We start from the raw sequence: 14,718 nt of genomic DNA on the forward strand, positions 1-14,718 counted from the left end.
CGGTCAGCTTCCACTTTTATATAAGTTTACAATTGTGTGCTATTCAGAAAGGTATTTTACAAGTAGTATCCCTACGAGTCGGGAGTCTTTGCACAAAAAGAGATGTGCGCAGGCTCAGTGTCTTAAATAAACTACTAATAAAATGCCTTTGTGAATAGCAAACAATGGTAAATTCATAAAAAAATGTACGCTTACCATTGCAAATCAAGCCAGTAAGGCAGAAATGGTTAATGATATATATTGGGCCAGGGAATATCTATCGCAGTAATTTCACTGTAGACCGCTGTGCATGCCTATGAGAAAACAGTATATGTTTGTCTAATGATTGCCTTTACAAAAATAAAAGGCAGCCATATTGTTTAGATCACACTTGGGCTGTGTTCTGGCTTTTGAGTATAAGTATAGTGTCCTACTGTTTTATAAATGTATAGGAAGGGATGGGATGGGTCAGTTTATAGAAATGTGTAAAGGTAAGTAAAAGTTGCTTTATTACTTTATATATTTTAAGTAAATCTTGTGGCGTAGCATGGTACAACCATGTTGTTTAGACTGCATTCAGTCTGAGTTGTGGGTTTTAATGGTACATATAGTGTATTAGAGTATTTTTTTTCATTTGTACATGTTTTTAAACATGTTTTTCAGTAGAATGCAAACTAGGGGCCTGATTTAGATCTTGGTGGACAGGTTACAATGGTGACAGATATTCTGCCCACCGATTTATATAAATCCCATAGGATGTAATGGGATTTACATTTCGGCGGACAGGATATCCGTCACTGTTGTGATGGAGTGACCATCCACTAAGATCTAAATGAGTCCTAAGTGTAGTGTAAACACTGTTTTGCACTTTCGAAATTTAAAGTGTGAAATAAAGTTTAGAACACGCTTAATGGATGTTATAGGTTGTAAGTGGAACTTTTTTGTGATGCAGTTTTACAAAATTTTTGACATATTTGATTTTTCTATATTTTTGAAGTAGACTGTACTACAGTGTAATTAGCCTCCAAACTCAGAATGCAAAGTGAGTGTAAAATTGAAAAAATACGAATACTTTTTAAAAATAAAAAGGGTACTGAAATACACAATATATAATGTGGTCGTTTTTTTGTAATTTTTCACACAAATTAAGTATGTAAAATATTGAAAATACACTGTGGTACACTTTATTTGGGAAATATGATGTAGTACAGTGTAATTTAATTTGTTTTGCTTTTTTTTTAAGTACCACACTACTTCCTAGGTGGTACTTCAGTACTCCATAAATGTTGTTTTAAATACAGAAAAATGAATAAATATTTTTTCTACCTACTACTGTACTTTAATAAAATGGTTATAAGTAGGGCAAAAATATAAAACCTAATACTTACCTATGGGCCTTATATTAAGTTTGGCAGCCCGATGGGCTATCAAACCCATGGTGGCAATGCGGCTACTGCCACACCAGTGGTCTGATCGCCTTATTACAAGTTGGGTCGTCGGATCACCATGGGATCACTGCAGCTGCAAGGGATCAGCAATCCCTGGTAGTCTTGCAGTGGTCTGATAATATGCTGGTGCTGCAGCTGCGGCACTGCCAAGCACATTGGGAGTTTCCTCACCACATATAGTGAAACAAAAGAGAGAGTGAGGGATTGAATTCACAAACGTGAACGGAGAGTACTCCTAGTCCCCTGGGTATCAGTAATAAACAAACAAAAGAGGAGTACCATCAGAGGCTGCTTAGATAAAGCGGTCTGAGTGGGTTGACTGAAAAAAGAAGAGAGTCTTTCCTTTATTAATAAACCCCTCACTCACCGACCTAGTCGGTGACATGCTTGATCATCGGGGTCCACCCTGATAGCCGAGTGCCATCAGGGTGTGCTGCGACACCTGGACTACAGTGGAGCTGGTATTTGTGTGTAAAGTGAACAAAAAAAGGTGTTAAAAATTGTCCTGGTATACTTGTGTGAAAAATGTATTTGCAAGGTCTGGACAATATTAAAATTAAGTGTGTGGATACAATAAGGTATATTATGACCGTGTGTATCACTTATGTGTGAGGTCTAAATGTTTCAACCCGTAGGATGGAAGGTACCGGGTTTTCGTCAGGACCAGAGGAAAATGGGTGGTCAGGGCACACTAACGTCCTGCCAGTCCCTAGATTCCTGTACACTACTGACAAAATCTGTGAAAGTGAAAATAAAGAGCTCAAAAACAAAATAGTCGCGCTAAAAGCAAAAAAAGACCTGGTGGGAGAAAAAGGCAAAAGGTCACAAGTATAATTAATACAAGCCTGTTACGAAGTGCCATGCTGGTTCTCACGTGTCTGCTGATATATTGTGCATCCCATTCAGAGCTTAATGTGATCGATAGTGTCTGTCTATCACTAGAGCTGGCACACTCTATCAATAGTGTTGTGCTCAGTGATCACTAGGTCGTTATTCCAACATTCAAACGCATTCAGCACTCACTAGTGCGTGATTTGACTGCTCACAATTCCATTAGTGTGAGATAACAACGACGTGGAATATATACATTCTGAACTTTGACTCGAGCTGACACACTCTAGTAATTGTGGTGTGCCCAGTGGTCGATAGGTCGTTAATTTTAAACAGTCGTAAGCACTCAGCACTTCCGTGTGCATAACTCGACTGCTCACGGTTACAATTAAAGTGAGTTAATAACGACGCGAAATGTTTGTCCCATCAAACATACAATCACGCTGCGCATACATACATCACACATACATAGACCGGAAAAGGAATCAGGGCTTACTCCTATTTCGGTTCTTTTAGGCTTCACAGGGTGGAGGGAAGGTATTTAAACTCAAAATGCCATATTCAGCGATGAGGAAATAAGAGGAGACAATTGTCAGGGGACATGCTCACGAAACCGTGACCGAAAAAACGGTCCTGGATCGGAATCTGAGCGGTGATGTTACTTACAGTTAAGTTGAGGTTAGGTTTCTATGTACCTACTCGCCTCTCCATGCCTCCCCGCTCGCGTTCTGAAGCAGCCGGCAGGAATATAGCGCCAGCGTTGCTTCTGGGGTGGGCGGGGTCACGCAAATACGTGATGACGTATTAGCTTTACTTTCCTCGTTGTCATCCCCACGTAGCGTTTGTTACATGTGCACTCGATCAGATAAACCACATTGCAGCTATTGCACTTCGTATGAGATTGCTGCCTCCATATTTTATCAGTCTCGATATTCAGGGTTTTGGTGTTACTTGTTAAATGACATACGCTACAGTTACCGCAACGAAAATGTCCTGTAACATCAGGTAGACCCCAAGCCTTTGTGAGTGATTGATTGTCAGCACGTTCTTTTAACTTTGGTCTGGTATTGACCAATGAGTCTTTTAGGCTAACTGATTTTTTGTAGGAAAAGAGGGGCTTGTCCCAATGAAGATTGCCAGTGCTGAGAATGGACCAATGTTTTTTGATGCTTTTGGACACTTGGTTAGAGACAACGTTAAAAGTGGTCACACAGGTAAGTGGTATCTTATTTTCTGTAGCGGGTTTTGTCTCTAGAAGAGCCTCTCTTGGTTGGTTCCTGGCTCGTTTCTGGCTTGTGTTTATGATTTTAGCAGGATACCCACGGACTTGGAGTTTCTCAGTTAGATCAGAGGCTTGGGGTATACCTGATGTTACAGGACATTTTCGTTGCGGTAACTGTAGCGTATGTCATTTAACAAGTAACACCAAAACCCTGAATATCGAGACTGATAAAATATGGAGGCAGCAATCTCATACGAACTGCAATAGCTGCAATGTGGTTTATCTGATCGAGTGCACATGTAACAAACGCTACGTGGGGATGACAACGAGGAAAGTAAAGCAAAGAATCTGCGAGCATCGCAGCACCATCCGCTGCAAGAAAAACGCAACAAAACTGACAGATCACTTCCTTGAATCGAACCACACACCTAATGACATGAGATGGACTGTTATCGAACAAGTCACTGCTGGACCTAACATTCAGAAACGGCTTTACGAGAAAGAACAGAGGTGGATATACAGATTATCCACACATGTCGCAGGATTGAATGACAATATTCCTTGGGCCAACATTCTTTGAACTTATGCCCCAGTCCTTGGGCCAACATTCTTTGAACTTATGCCCCAGTCAACATGAACCTTCTCTCTAACCTGTTCTTTGTCGGATCAATTGTTCGATTACTGAATGATAATACTAATGGCCGTATCAAATACGTGCCTTTGCTTGTCAAATGCCTCCCCTTTGTTTCTCTTCCCTATAAGTAAATCACTTATAATCCTTTAAGAGTTCAAGACTTTGTTCCGCTTCTAAGTCCAGTCTGTATAGCAATTTTCTGTTCCCAGACCAACGTTGCTTAGCAACACCAGGAACATCATTCAATCCCTAGCATACTCCCTCCTCCATTTCCATTGACGCTACGCTAATACGTCATCACGTATTTGCGTGACCCCGCCCACCCCAGAAGCAACGCTGGCGCTATATTCCTGCCGGCTGCTTCAGAACGCGAGCGGGGAGGCATGGAGAGGCGAGTAGGTACATAGAAACCTAACCTCAACTTAACTGTAAGTAACATCACCGCTCAGATTCCGATCCAGGACCGTTTTTTCGGTCACGGTTTCGTGTTTATGTCCCCTGACAATTGTCTCCTCTTATTTCCTTATCGCAGAATATGGAATTTTGAGTTTAAATACCTTCCCTCCACCCCATGAAGCCTAAAAGAACCGAAATAGGAGTAAGCCCTGATTCCTTTTCCGGTCTATGTATGTGTGATGTATGTATGCGCAGCGTGATTGTATGTTTGATGGGACAAACATTTTGCGTCGTTATTAACTCACTTTAATTGAAACCGTGAGCATTCGAGTTATGCACACGGAAGTGCTGAGTGCTTACGACTGTTTAAAATTAACGACCTATCGACCACTGGGCACACTGGGCCCGATTCACAGAATGAACTTAAGACTCAATCCTAAACCTACTACTATTTTGGTATTCACAGAATGCACTTACTACTTTTAGCATTCACAGAATAAACTTACAACTTTTGGTATACACAGAAGTTAGGATTTTGTCTTAAGTTTGTCTTAAGACAAACTTAAGACAGACTTAAGACAAAATCCTAACTTCTGTGAATACCAAAAGTAGTGAGTTCATTCTGTGAATGCCAAAAGTAGTAAGTGCATTCTGTGAATACCAAAATAGTAGTAAGTTTAGGATTGAGTCTTAAGTTCATTCTGTGAATCGGGCCCACCACAATTACTAGAGTGTGTCAGCTCAAGTCAAAGTTCAGAATGTATATATTCCACATCGTTGTCATCTCACACTAATGGAATTGTGAGCAGTCAAATCACGCACTGGTGAGTGCTGAATGCGTTCGAATGTTGGAATAACAACCTAGTGATCACTGAGCACAACACTATTGATAGAGTGTGCCAGCTCTAGTGATAGACAGACACTATCGATCACATTAAGCTCTGAATGGGATGCACAATATATCAGCAGACACGTGAGAACCAGCATGGCACTTCGTAACAGGCTTGTATTAATTATACTTGTGACCTTTTGCCTTTTTCTCCCACCAGGTCTTTTTTTGCTTTTAGCTCGACTATTTTGTTTTTGAGCTCTTTATTTTCACTTTCACAGATTTTGTCAGTAGTGTACAGGAATCTAGGGACTGGCAGGACATTAGTGTGCCCTGACCACCCATTTTCCTCTGGTCCTGACGAAAACCCGGTACCTTCCATCCTACGGGTTGAAACATGTAGACCTCACACATAAGTGATACACACGGTCATAATATACCTTATTGTATCCACACACTTAATTTTAATATTGTCCAGTACCTTGTAAATAAATTTTTCACACAAGTATACCAGGACAATTTTTAACAACTTTTTTTGTTCACTTCACACACAAATACCAGCTCCACTGTAGTCCAGGTGTCGCAGCACACCCTGATGGCACTCGGCTATCAGGGTGGACCCCGATGATGAAGCATGTCACCGACTAGGTCGGTGAGTGAGGGGTTTATTAATAAAGGAAGGACTCTCTTCTTTTTTCAGTCATCCCACTCAGACCGCTTTATCTAAGCAGCCTCTGATGGTACTCCTCTTTTGTTTGTTTATTAGTTTCCTCACCACCACAGTTTTCATGGTGGTGAGACTACCATGAAACGTGTGGCATTGAGGAAACAGGCCCCCTCTTGCCTCTGCACCAGGGGATGCATGCAGGGGGGCAGTCCGGGAGCCCCCCTGTATGCATGCACCCCAAGTTCCTGCAAAGCATTGACTTGACAGCCCATGCTCTGCAGGAAGGTGCACTGGTGTTCCCACTGCGGTACCTTGCTACGGCTCACGTATGAGCTTAGCAATGCATCGCCGTAGGCAAGCCACCGCAGGACTGCCCGGCCAGGATTACTGTCGGAATACAGTGATGGGTGATTTCATTATGGGTTGCCGGTGTGGGTGCTGGTTGTTGGCGTGGTGGCTCGCTCCCACACCACCAACTTCATAATAAGGCCTTATATCTAAGGCCCTATCCCAGAACACAGCCAAACTGTGGTAGAAACAGCATGGCTGCAGCTTACTTTTGTAAAGGCAGCCATTACCTAATCATATACTGCCTTGTCATCAGTAAGTACCATAATATACTGAGAAATTACCACAGTGTACATGGCCCATTATATCACTATGGGCATTATTATGAGTTTAGCGGTGTGGCAGTGGTCGGCCACATCAGCGCCTTTCTCCCACAAGACCAAACCCATAATGAGACCACCCCTCCCCGGGATTCTGACAGGAATGAAGGTCGGTCAGTCCTGCTGTGGCTGGCGCACGACGGTGCAGTTCTAAGACTCATACGTGAGCCATAGCAAGGCACCGCAATGGGAAGGCCATTGTATATCTCTAAAGGGCATGGGCTCTCAATTTCATGCCCTGCAGGAACTGGTGGTGCATGCAAACAGGGGGGCACACCATGTGCCCTCCTGCATGCATCCCCTGGCACAGAGCCAAGAGGGGGTCTTGGAAGGTCCCCTCTGTGTACTTGCTGCAACACTTTTCCTGGCAGGCTCACCGCCATGAAAACTGTGGCAGTGAGGAAACTCATAATATATTTGGAAGTGTCACAGCAGCACCGGCAGCATATTGGGGGCCTCAGACTGCTGCAAGACCATCAGGAATTGTGGATCCCTCGCAGCAGCAGCAGTCCCATTGCGGTCCAACCGCCCTATTTATAATGGGGTGGTTGGGCCACCTATGCGGCAGAAACTGCACTGCCACTGTGGGTTTGCCGGTCCATCACACCAACAAACTCAAAATAAGGCCCTAAGTGTTAGTGTCTTATAACTAGGGGTGGGCAAAATATTCAGGTCCAACCACTGAACTTTGGTCACTCCCTGTTACTCTTCAATGTGGAGTTCTGGCCAAATTTCACCAATCGCCATGTGGCAGAATTTTTCTCCATCGAGGCTCCAAATTATGTGAGCTGCAAGTGCTGGTAAGATTTGGCGGCCCCTAGCATGATTTTCTAAAGTAGGCGCTCACTGATGTTCGCGGTCAGAGAGCTGCCATTCAAGTAGTTTTGCTACCGCTCGAGTAGATTTTCTACTCATGTGGAAGCAAAGTCAACTTGAATGGCCTTGAGCTGTCGCGCAATGCATGGCACCACTTGTGCTCATTTTCAGCACTGCTCATGCTATCAGCACTAAATTGCAGCTTGAGCAGTTGGAGCTGCATATTGTCCCCCCATTGGCAGAATTCCCCACAATCTCACAGAGTTTTTTTTGTAACTCTGCAGAATTCCAAGGAGTGAAACTCTGCGAGTACCGCTCACCCCTACTTATAACTACAAAGCTGCTGAACAGATTTTCATGAAATAGAAAAAGGGATCATTTCCAGACAATAATCTATATTCCTGCCAAATTTAATTAAAATCTGTTAAGCTGTTTTGCCACTATAACTGTTTAAAATGTGTATGGAAAACACATTTGGGAACCCCTCTTTTTCTTTGCACCCCCTTAACTAAGCACTACAAAACTTTGCATTGTCCGCCAATGTAGAAAAAGTAATAGGTCTGCAAAGGATTGTGGAGATTTTTGAAATAGGTGCAAAGTTATTAGCAAATCAAAAATCCAAGGAATTCCTAGCTAATTCTAATGATAACTACAGAGTAGCTACAGCCACTCTGTAATATGTGGGTGTGTTCCTGTAAGGATTAAAACACTTTAGCTGGGGTAATTCCTGTTTTTTTTAAATAAATTACATCGATTTAATAAGCCATGTGTATATTGAATAAAGGTTGGTTTTGGTGTAATCTTTGAACCCAGAAAGAATAGATTGAGCAAGATGTCTCTTTCAGCAATTTATTGGATACAGTGGAATTATGTGAATTTACAAAATGTGAAGTGCTTCTACCTAGTGCATAATTTGTAACTATAAATCTTCAAAGTCTACCCTGTTCTGTGCCTCCTGAAAGTCGACAAAAGCAGCAGTAGACCTTCCATGCTACTTTAGTCCACCTCTTGGTCACTGAACAAAGAACAATACAGTGATCGAAGGTGCTATGTTCCCTTGCAAATCTGCCCTGTTCATAATGAATAATATATAATATAACTTTCCATCAATTCAAAACAATTTTTGCAGACACTTTGGGCCCGATTCACAGAATGAACTTAAGACTCACTCCTAAACTTACTACCATTTTGGTATTCACAGAAGGCACTTACTCATTTCGGTAGTCACAGTAGGCACTTACTCATTTCGGTATTCACAGAAGTTAGTAGTCCTAACTTTAGGACTCCTAAATGCCTTCTTTGAATATCGAAAGTCCTTAAATTAGGACTTTTCTCAGTTTAGTAGTAGTAAAGTTAGGACTCCTAACCTTAGGACACCTAAATGCCTTCTGTGAATACCGAAAGTCCTAAAATTAGGATTTTTCTCAGTTTAGTAGTAGTAAAGTTAGGACTCCTAACTTTAGGACTCCTAAATGCCTTCTGTGAATACAGAAAGTCTTAAAATTAGGATTTTTCTCAATTTAGTAGTAGTAAAGTTAGGACTCCTAACTTTAGGACTCCTAAATGCCTTCTGTGAATACCGCAAGTCTTAAAAACAGGATTTTTCTCCGTTTAGGAGCCCTAAAGTTAGAAGTCCTAACTTTACTACTACTAAATTGAGAAAAATCTTAATTTTAAGACTTTCGGTATTCACAGAAGGCATTTAGGAGTCCTAAAGTTAGGACTACTAACTTCTGTGAATACCGAAATGAGTAAGTGCCTTCTGTGAATACCGAAATGAGTAAGTGCCTTCTGTGAATACCAAAATGGTAGTAAGTTTAGGATTGAGACTTAAGTTCATTCTGTGAATCGGGCCCACAGAATATTGCATCAAACAGTGAAATCAGATGGTAATCACATGGATTACTTTGTGGCCCTTTCTTAAAGAAGTTGTTTACCTATACCACTTTCCGGGTATCTATTATTTTACAATTTTAATTATAAATTGGAATTAGGATGCCATATGAATCCTCCCACTACTCAAAATTGACTTATAAACTGGACCTCTAATATCAACACAACAATAGAATGCATATGTACATTTCATTGTGATTAGTACTCTTGAATGTTTTGTGGATTAATAAGCAACAATTTTCTAGATCTACCAAGTACACATTTAAAACCATAATGCTATTTGAATTAGGATTATATAAAGACAAGTGTCAGTTTGGGAATAACACTATCCAGTGACATTATATTGCCGATATTGGAAGAAAGTGGGGCATTGGCATCTGCTCTTACGCAGACGACACGCAACTGATGGTGGCTCTGGATGAAAAACCGGAGATTATTAAACCTAAATTGCACAACTGTCTCCTAGAAATGGCACAGTGGATGCATTCACACTGTCTAAAGCTGAATGCCGGGAAATCCGAGATCCTACTATTTGGCGGCGCCAAATGTATGTGGGACATCACGTGGTGGCCACCTTCATTAGGATCAGCCACCACTCCGAAACAACACGCTAGGAACTTAGGTGTCATTATGCATGACACCCTATCCATGAAAGAGCATGTGCGTGTTCTCTGCGGGAAAGGTTTCGCAATCCTGAAACTTCTAGCCAGACTGTTTCCCTGGATCCATATGAAACAACAAGAGAGTAAGGGTATAGTAAAGCACACTCTTTTACCCCTTCCGAAATGTACAATAATCAACAGAAGAGTGTCAAAATAAGTTAAATAACAAAGGACAAGATACAAAACCAGTTGGTGTCAATAGACAGGAAGGGAAATGCCACCGTCTAGAGAAACAGAGATTAAATGAAAAGATAAGGTGCATGTGCTCAGTGAAGAAAAAGAACCCTCAGGCACCGACTGTAAAGGTCGGTAGCCAATTGTCTTCATTGGGTCCAAAAAAGTTGGAAAAATAGTGATAAGGAGGTGCTTTAAAAAGAGCGTGGGCTACTCATCACACAATAATTTTATTAAGAGGGTAGCTCTAACTCTAGTAAAAACTGTGCAAATTAAGGGACTAGTGATTGGTTGAGTTAGTTTGAACCAACAAGTCCTTACTGAAGTGACAAGAAAACAAAGATGGTCAACATGTTTCTGCTTAAGAGCCAAGGATCGGCTCAGCATTCGTCAGGACCAAAGAGCTCTACCATATACCTTGATGAACATACACTAGGATGTCCAAAGCTAAGGTGTAGAGAAAACAAATGTAAAAAAACGAATACAACCTGATTAGTGTAGACTTCCTGTTTTGGATAAGTCTCCCAACAGTCTCACCCCTAAGGGGGGAGACAAAAAATCTGGAAAATAAGAGGAAAAACAAACAAGTCTGTTTTTAAAATGTGACTATTATAACATTTTTTCAAAAGCCATGTGCTTACATCAAACATGCACCAATATTCTTACTTGGAGTCATTGTTCCTAAAGAATATAACCTTAAAGGGCTGGGATGCTGTACCCAGAGAGAGTCAATTTCAATGTGTGAATGCTCAGACAAAGCTCCTAGTCTTAGAAGCCTAATGCAACTGACACGCATATATTCTAGTCAGTGTTTACAGGGTAGATATATAATTTTAAAAAAGTGCTCGTCAGAATTTTGCAACCAACCACAAGGTTTCCCTGGATCCCCCTGGACTGCAGATGTGCTGTCACACAGGCCTTGTTGGTTAGTCGTCTAGACTATGATAATGTGCTTTTCGTGCGGATGAATGAGCACCAGTTTACATGTCCGCAAGTACTACAAAACTTTGCAGCCAAACTCATATGCAATAAAGGCAAGTTCGATTCTGCCTCGGAATGCCTAAAAAAACGTCATTGGCTGCCTATGCGCCAAAGGTCTGTTTTTAAGCTGCTCTGCCATGCCCACAGGGCCCTCTATAAAACTGGCCCCATTATCCTCCAGGGAAAGATTGAACTCTATGTCCCTACTAGGAGCCTACGCTCCCTCCAGTCTGCCCTAGCAAGAACTGAGTGCATATATAAAGCTAGGACTGGTAGACGCTCATTCTCTTATCTGGCGGCAAAGAAATGGAATGAGCTCCCCCTTGACTTAAGGCTTACCACCAATTACCTTTTGTTTAGAAAGAAATTAAAAACCCACCTATTCCCCAAATTTTAATATTCATCTTAGAACAGCTCGCAGTAGTCTCAGTACTGGTATAAGCGCCTTGATATCCCTTGGGATGAGTGTTGCGCTCTACAAATACCATAAAATAAAATAAAAAAATTAGAACTGAAACTACGATCTAGCATAGGTCAAAACAATCTGAAGTGACCATTTTATGAATAGTTCTTTTTTCCCAATTAGATTTAACATATTTAATCTTTTACCCAATAAGACTCAGATAATAAGATTTATACTTACCAATGCTACATCCCTCAATCCATATGATTCCAAAAAATACTGTTACACTCGGTGGAACCAACAGACAAGTTTAAAATAAGGACGTCATTAAGGGTCACCAGGGGTTGATGCTGCGACCCCTGGCATGCCCCTTATGACCCCTGGCACTGCCTTTGCGACTGCTAGCATCAGGAACTGAAGTCAATTGTCATTATGAATGTCAGTGGGTGCTTCACTCACCTGGTTTTGTGTCCATTTTTTATTACACTAAGAGTGAATAATATTACATTATTCGCTATTAGTTTAATAAAAATGGAATATGCCTTTCCCTGGCGGCTGAGGTAAGCAAAAAATACTTGTAAATGTATGTATGTTGTGTGCTTGCTTGCAGTTTTGAGTGTGTTTATGTAAGAGAGAGAGTAGGCATTTGTGAAAGTGTGAGCATGTGTAGGCAGAGTGCGTGCGTATGTGTGAGTGTGTGTGCATGTGTGAATGCATGTTATGTATAAACATATGAATGCGTGACTGAAAGTGAAGATCAAGGAGCATGTGAAGTCACTTCCGCTCTTTTGGTAAATTGACATCCATGTTTAACATCTGCATTTCTATTGACAGTTTTACCCTTACTAAATCAACCCAGATCCTTAATTAATTATACATGAAAATATATGGAATCTATTATACTTTCAACATTGCTTTTTCTATTCTAGGGCTGCATTCCAGAGCAAAAGTAAACTATAGAATGTTGGTTGCTACCTTCCCTTACCAATACCTGACATTTTTAGTTTGATAGTAAAATTTAATTGGTACAAAAATATAATCAATAGGCACACTAGATTAGCGACTAACAAATGTTTTATATGCATAAAAGTCAGCTGTAAAACAATCATTAAGACAAATGATATGTTTATAGTCAAATAATATTCGCATTTGATGGTCAAGTAATGAAAAGAAAATTACCAGCCAATACCCCATTACTAGTTGAATAAACCCTCAGATGTTTAGGTAGACATAAATTGGTGTTAATGGGCTCAATCCTGACATTCAAGTCACGCCAACAATATCCATAGAATTGGAGATGTTGAGGTGAAAAGTATTCATTTACGCTTAAGATGTGCAACTATTTCCCATTACCTCCTAAAGAATGATATAGAAAATGGTTGCCATAAAAACTGATGCTGCAAGCCAACAGCTATCCAAAGTAAATTTCAATTTGCTGAATCTCAGAGTTTATTTTTGCCAAAACTCTGGTATATAAATGTTCAGAAGAAAGACCATGTGTAGTCAAAATGGCTTTAATTTTTTTTAAAATCAATTTTATTAGCATTTGAAATAAAGAAAACATACAAAGACAGCATGAACTTGCATAAGATATCGAAGTCCATCGACAGTAGACAGCGGCATATCAGACCTAGGAACAAGGCCCCCGAAGAGGCCACTTTGTGGATGTAGCACAACAGAAGAGAAACGTGCACAGTAATCAAAACAACAAATGTAGCCATTTGCCCCAAACTTTTTCAAACTTCTCAGGACATCCCCTGACCTCGAAGAAGGGTCCTTCTTGGGCTTCGCACCAATCCACCCCTCATCACTATTTACTGACAGTAGGGGGTTTGGCCTGAGACCAGGCCACCGCAAAGCCTCGCTTGGCCACCGCAATTACAGTGCCCAAGAAGCTCCCATCAAATACTCCCAGGAGAAGACCCCTTGTGTCTTCTCCTTCAGGAGAAGACACAAAACGTCGTGGGGGACCAGCCATCCCAACGTCTGCATGAGCTCTGATTCAACACTCACCCAGAATGAATCAAGAAGAGGACATTGGCAGACCATATGGTAAAAATCAGCTGAGGCGTGGTTACACCGTGTACAAGCTGGGGAGGAGCGTAGTTTTGCACCTAAATTGGCTTTCATTTAAAGCTGCAAATATCTTTCACTTACTAAACTATGTAACAACCATGTTTCGAGTAATATCATATTACATTTCACCTTCAGCCCCAGTTATTTGTCTGTGCTAACAGTCATACTGGGGTCAAAGCTGGAAAATTCTGCGCAAATAGCACCAACAGGGCACATAAGGAGATTTGTCCGCTTGGTGTCGCTTGACACTCTTCAACCTATACTCCAACTCGTAACTAAGGGACCGAGGGCACAAAATGAGATCAGGAAGGGTTTGAGGAGGCCCAACGAGCAAAGGAGGAGCAAAAAAGCGCAAACAAATAACTAAATCACCTGAGGAATCCAAAGAGTCTCCGCCAGCCAAACTTAAGCCCACGACGCAGAGCTCCATAATTGACATAACATCGGACAAGCCTGCTTCTAACAACTCAAAAAGCGACCACATGGTCAATACAGAAAGGAGCAAAAAAATAAATCAATCCTCGTCTCAGCCCAAAATTTACACAAAATTCTGTTTTCTAAAAAACGCAGGGGATACCCTATTCTCAAAGATCAATGAAGTATCAGGATTACAATCGCCCCTGGAACAATTTCAGCTACCCCTGCCCTATCAGTTTAGCGGCACACAGTCCCTACAGGACAAGGACAAGGACAAGAGCAAAGGAAAGAACAGTACAACGCTCATAACCTCACCTCAAACAACATCAACACCTCAGCCTAATAACTGAGAGGCAGGGCGAAAGACCGGATCTGTGGGAGCCATAACAGGGAGGAAACTGACCATAGACACCAACCTAATTCAAGTACACTGGTCAAACAATGCAAAGGATAGGTCACCAAGAACACCAGACGCTAGCAAACTCAGCATCAGTGACAACGTCGAGGGCAATAGTATGAGGAACAGGAAAAGCCCAGAGGCCACAAGCCGGATCGAGGAACTCATAAACAAGGAGGAAATTGGAAATGATCCCTGATAGTCCTGGACACTTCTTACAAAAAA

Source organism: Lissotriton vulgaris, chromosome 4_1, assembly GCF_964263255.1.
Source record: "Lissotriton vulgaris chromosome 4_1, aLisVul1.2, whole genome shotgun sequence".
NCBI classification, from domain to species: domain Eukaryota; kingdom Metazoa; phylum Chordata; class Amphibia; order Caudata; family Salamandridae; genus Lissotriton; species Lissotriton vulgaris.